The sequence below is a fragment of the Neopsephotus bourkii genome, unplaced genomic scaffold (genome assembly GCF_033783945.1).
Source record: "Neopsephotus bourkii isolate Nb327-2 ecotype Australia unplaced genomic scaffold, CSIRO-AGI_Nbou_v1 NB_357, whole genome shotgun sequence".
NCBI classification, from domain to species: Eukaryota; Metazoa; Chordata; class Aves; order Psittaciformes; family Psittacidae; genus Neopsephotus; species Neopsephotus bourkii.
In genome coordinates this window covers 1,058,793-1,064,863 of record NW_026900863.1, presented here as the reverse complement: position 1 = coordinate 1,064,863, position 6,071 = coordinate 1,058,793, and the positions used below count along the sequence as shown (strand labels likewise).

The 6,071-nt window shown below is 39.9% G+C and overlaps 1 long non-coding RNA gene across 2 annotated transcripts; it reads right to left on the bottom strand.

The window, feature by feature from the left end:
* Positions 1–629: 629 nt before the first annotated feature.
* Positions 630–4,820, bottom strand: LOC133209691 (uncharacterized). Of its 2 annotated transcripts, none has more exons than XR_009724735.1 (2): positions 4,673–4,820; positions 630–1,746 (listed from the first exon to the last, which is right to left on the bottom strand). It is a non-coding gene; the product is annotated as an uncharacterized LOC133209691 (long non-coding RNA). The 2 variants fall into 2 exon arrangements; XR_009724736.1 differs by having other exon boundaries at positions 4,699–4,814.
* Positions 4,821–6,071: the final 1,251 nt, after the last annotated feature.

The following is a 6,071-nucleotide window of genomic DNA, read 5'->3' as shown; positions in this document are numbered from 1 at the left end:
TGACAGCCTCGCTATCCCTGCCTTTGTCCAACAGAACATGGTTACATACTGAATCTGGCTTTTCCAGCTGAAGTTTCCCCAGCTTCATGGGCCTGTATCAGAAGAGCTGTTCTAGCATTGCAGTGGTGATCTAGGGATTTATTTTGAAGAGTAGCAGTCTGTTACTTTTCCTCTTTTCCTTTCTCAACAAGAAAAAACCTGGCAGGACTAATCTGTAGAGGTGAGTGTGCTCATCCTTCTCTGCAGGAAACTGATCACTGCATCAGAATGCTGAGAGAAGTCAGCTAGATGTTAACAGGGCTGGAAGTTGCCATCCTAGTACATTGCTAGTACAAGGCTGGTGCTGCCATCAGTAGAGGCCATACATTACAAGAAGCAGTACTGTTAAAACAGTACCAGAATGAATCACTGATTCAGGCATGTAGAGATCCTGCTTTCAGATTCCTAGGACTTATGTAATTGCAGAGGCCACATGTGTTAGAGAGCAATATAGGTCAGTCATGAAAATATAGCTCCTTCTCTCTTCATTGATCTGTTTTATATTTCATGCTGTAAGGTGATTCAGTCTGGACACTTTTTTTGTGTTTCCTTTATTTCACATCAAATCACTTATTAAATATGTAGAAACCTTCTAAAATCAAGAACATGTGATGGAATTTTTATTTTAAGTGCAGAAGTCTTAGAACAGATTTCCTGAGTAAAGTTTAGGATAGCAGGACAAATTCCTACTTGGAAAGAGAAGGGACAGAGTTATGTTGATGGACAAAATAAGTTTGCAAACCATTTGCTGAACAAAGAACACCAGAAGAGTAACTTGCTATTGCCGTTTCTCTTGTGTTAATTGTGGCGAGCTGCTGAGCTACATAGCATGCAGAACAGAAAATATCTGACAGCACTTCCTTGAACCCTTTTTTTAATTCTGAGGTTTAAGGATCTCTCTGTGTTTCAGCATGACTGGAATTTGTATCTAGCTTCTAGTCCTAGACCAAGGACTGAATGAAACTTCCTCTGTTTAAGATGCTGTGCAGTGCGAAATACCCTGGATATTGTGTTGTTTCATGGTGTGTTATTTCATTTTTGCAGAGGGAAAATTGATTGCTAAATGTGAGCATAAGGCCAATGAGTGTGGTAGATCTTCTCCCCCTGTAGCACTGCTTATTTCCACCCAAGTCACAAACACCAAGTTGTCTGTAATAGAGTTGTGGCTGATAGGGCACTGAATACATCTCACCCAGAGATGCACATATATATGATTAGCACCATGGCGTCTAGGAGAGCTTTAGCGCTCGCTCAAGTCCTGTCAGTGTAAGTTCAGCAGTGTTTTGATGCTATCTCAGTGGCCCCATTAGGATTGGCATAGCTCAGCCCTAGATAATTTGGTGCGGGATCAAAACACACAGTGCTAAGCACAAATCCTTTTGGAAGAATTGATACGTTTGGGATGGATATCAAGTATGAGATCCTATTTATATGAGAAAAGTTGCTGATTGCCCAGGGAAGATGTGAATGCTCCATCCCTGGTAGTGTTCAAGGCCAGGCTGGACGGAACCTTGTGTGACATGTTTTAGTGCATGGTGTCCCTGCCCATGTCAGGGGGGTTGTAACTAGATGATCCTAAGGTCCTTTCCAGCCCTAACTATTCTATGATTCTATGATTACTCCTTTGTGCAATCAGTGGACACTTTTCTGTCGCCTGGAGCAGTTCTTTGTTTTTCAGGTCAAGTGCTTTCCTAACAAAAATATAACCTGCAAAGAAATCAGAAAGAAACAAGTTTTTATTTTGCAATGTACTACAGCTTGGAGAAATAAAGATGGTAGAGAAGCAGCTTTCATACAACTGCTTCGTGAAATTTTCTCTTTAGTCCAAGGATTTATGATGAAACTAATCATGCCAACTTCAAGGATAATTCCAGAAGAAATTCTCGTGGAATGAGACAGGTTTGCTTTTAGAAAATTCAATTCAAAAAAGGAATCATCATAATATATATCACTGCATAACTTACAGTAGTATCAAAGGTCTTAGCTGATCTTGGGCAGATCACTGTGAGAATTACAGCGGATACACTGCATTAGTGAATTCAAAAGTATGCTAGAGAGATGTAAAGTTTGTATTAGATTTCTATATAATCTTGTATTTATGGTATCAGTTGTCTAGTAACATGGGTGGATCTTACTGCCATTCTAAAATGAGGCACTTGAGATGCAGTCTTGCTGTCTTGAACTGTTGCACAGTGATGGAACAATTAGAACTTGTAGCTGCAGCTAACTCTAAGTGTACTCCTCCTCCCAGTCTTCAGAATATATGCTAAGGTTGCCATCCCTACTCAGCAGTGCTGTAAAGGGCACATGTGGTGACATGATGAATTTCCAACCTGCTTGAAGAAGTGTTAAGCCAGTTATTATTCATCTGGAATATAGTTCTCATCTATCATGTGTGCTCAAGGAATCAGATAAAAATTGGAAGAGGCAGAGAGAATTGTTACTAAAATGATCAAGGAATTGAAAGGTTTCATCATAACATAAAAATAGAAACATAATTAAACAAAAAAAAAGATAGTGTAGGGGCTAACAGATAATGGTTGACACAAGAACCAAAAGATACAAGTTGGATATGAATAAATGTGGAGTGGAATTTTTATATGAAATAATCTTCCAAGAGAAGTATTGAGAGGGAAAAATAATCTAATTTTAAGATGGAACATAATACTTTTATAAAAGGACAAAATGATGTGGTATCATAAAAGGTAACTGTACTTGGTTACCCAGATCACCTTCTAGTCAGTGCTTCTATAATCCTAAATGTCTATGTACCATCTGAAAGTATTGAGCAGAATTATTGCCACTTGCAGGCAAGAATTGCATTATCACACAACTGAGCTGCTTCTTGCCCTAGACACAGTGCTATCACACACAGTTGCTCATAGTAAATATTGGCTGAGAATGAACTGGCACTGAAAGATACACCAATGCAGCTGCTATGGCATATGCGACATATCTCTGAGAGCTGCAGTCCTGCATCATCTGCTACTAGCAGCATCACGTTGCCAGCAGCATCACAGGTGAGCTAACGATATTGCCATGGACTTACTTTACCCTTTTGCCTTTCTATTACAATTAATATTTTCAACAGCCTCAATGTTATGCTGCCATAAGAGCCTACAGTTACCCTAACGCATTACTAACTTTTTGAAAGGTGATTCCTGAAATACCATGCTGCCCCCTTGAGGTTGCATAATACGTGGTTTGAGGTTGGGTTTTTTTAAAGTTACTGAGAAGAAGAAAACATTTTAATGACAATTTGTTATTTGAAATAAGCAGATTAGACATGAGCATTCCAAAGACTTCTCTGTCTTTTGGATGTTCCAAAAGGAACTGGGCATGCAAGTCCTTGCAAATGTCTGTCTTAATTTCTCCACCTCAACTCTTCAAAAGATCTAGAGGATCATGTATAGAAGTGACAATGGCTGGGAGTAGAGGTAGGGTTGTTTGGTTACAAACATTGTTCTGTGTAGATCTGAACACAGAAATGATTTGCAGCAATTGTTTCAGAAATGATTTTCAGAAATCATTGCAGGATTGTTGAAAAATTGTTGCAGAAATGATTTGCAGCAACATGTTTCTAGTATTCTGCATTGGCCAACAGTCTTGCATGAGTTTGGCCCTGCTGCAACAGTAGTAATGCATACAGTGACTGATACATGCTCTCCTGCAGAGATCTGTCTGCCTGAGAGTTTCTTCCAACTGTGGTGCCTCATCTGAAAATGATTGCTTAAGAGAACTGAATGTGTCTATATTGGCAAAACGAGAAAGGCAAGTGCTGGGAAGGACATGCAAAGTATAAGCAGAGGAGGAAAACAGCGTGACAGAAATTACCTCTGATGGTTTGGGGGTTTTTAACGTTAAAAAAAGTAAAGTTACTGGAGTGAGTCTCTGTAATAGTCTCTCTTAAATGAATTGTTTAACATGAGACCAGATGGACAATGGTGGGAATACAGTTAGGTGAAGTAGGTTGCCTAATTGCTCAGGTTTTATTCATTGCTCTGGGAATCAATTTATAGTACAATGTGTTCATCGGAGACAAACAGACTGGAACAAAAGAGGAAGGAGCTGGTTAGGTCCCATGTGTTTCTGTGCCACCGTAAGCCTTGGATTTGACAGGGTATGAGAAGATGTTTTAGCCATCTGTCTTCTCCCTTTGTGCTCCACAGTGGCTGTGATATTCCAAGGGCTTCCTAGAGAAGATGAATGATAACAGCTAGTAGCAAAGTTATGCTGGGAGTGATTTCTGGTGGCAGAAACTTTGGCAGAGTTTCTACTGCCGTGACTAGAGCCAAAGGTTTTCATTTGTCTATCTAGTTTTACAATATTTGCTGCCTGTTCCTAAAGGTTCCTTTCAAGCCTCAGCTGTGTTAACATGAGTGGGCCTCAGAGCCAGGGCAATACTTGGTGAAGCTCTTTTCACACTGGCTGCCATGGCTGGCAGACAACAGGTTTTTGGCAGTAAAGATGGGAGTGACTGGCAGTTGTAAAAGCAGTGCCAAGATGAATGCTAGCTTTTCCACTATAAATTTCCATTCCAGCTGCTCAAACAGGAATCTTGGGTCCCTGTAGTACATCATCAGTCTGCCTGCCTTGACTAAAAACTAGTAATTGTACTTCACTGAGCAAATACCCATGGAATAACTAATGCCAATGAACCTCAAAACTATCCAACGCCAGGAGTTAGTGTTATGAAGTATAGGAAAATTATGTGTTCTAAATATCACATAAAAGGAAAGCTGGTATCTTCTAAAATCTTCTGGTATCTTCTAAAATTCTTGAAAAATAGACAATAGGCTGTGTCTTTATTTCTTCAAAAGTATATATAAATGCACCTCATTCAGCCTGTGTGTAGAATTTCCCATCCCCCAGTACTGTACTTCCTCATACTTGTATTGGAGTATTCTTGTACTCTTGTATTCACTGTGTATTCTTGTATTCTTTCTGCAATGATAGGCACATACAGTGAGTGAACACCACTACAAAAAAGCAAAAAGACAAGTGAAAAATGAACCAGGAGTGTTTATAGCTGGCTATGAAAGAGAACTTCCCTTTTTCACAGCTTACCTGGTTGAAAAACATTTGCTTTTAAATTATAAGATATTTATTTGAAAATCAGAACATGCCTGATGAGCCCCCCTTCCCTTCCGTCCCCTCCCCCCTACCCGCCCCCCCCAAACAAAAGCTTGATGGAGTTTTATTTCAAATATGAAACAGTGTATTTAGAAACAATTTAAAAGCAGGACTGCTGATGCAATAAACATGTTTCTTCTTGAAAATTAATCCTATTTACTGACACTGTTATTTTTCACAAACAAAACATTTTTATGTGGAGAGAGCTTCAGTGAATGCAATCTCCTTTGCCTAATGCAGAAAAGGTATGCCTGGTTCCTCCAGGCAATGTGCCTCTGCAGCAGCTCTCCTGCCCAGTACAGTATGTCTTTTCACTTGTGTGGTTCATCACTTCTAGAGACTTGCAAATTGAAAATATTGACATATGTCCTTATGCTAGTGCATAAGTGCAGCAAAATAAATATTGAACAGAGAAAAGATTCATGTTCAGCTGCCTCCCATCTCTCTTGTGATATTGTTCTTGTATGTCGCCTTTTTAAAAGTCTGTTTACTGTAGCAGGAAGTAATAGATAGAAAGAAGTATATGATCATAGAATTATTTAGGTTGGAAAAGACCTTTAAGATCATTGAGTCCAATCGTTAATCCAGCGCTGCCAAGGCCACCATTAAACCATGTCCCTCAGTGTCACATCTTTCAAATACCTCCAGGGATGGTGACTCCACCACTGCACTGTGCAGCCTGTGCCAGTGCTTGACAACACTTTTGGTGAAGACACTTTCCCCATTATCCAGTCTAAAACTCCCCTAGCAGAAATTGAGGCTATTTCCTCTTGTCCTATTGCTTGAAGAGACCAACCCCAACCTCGCTGCCTCCTTTCAGGTAGTTGTAGAGAGTGATAAGGTCCCCCCCTGAGCCTCCTTTTCTCCAGGCCAAGTATACTGTCGATGATGTTATGCAT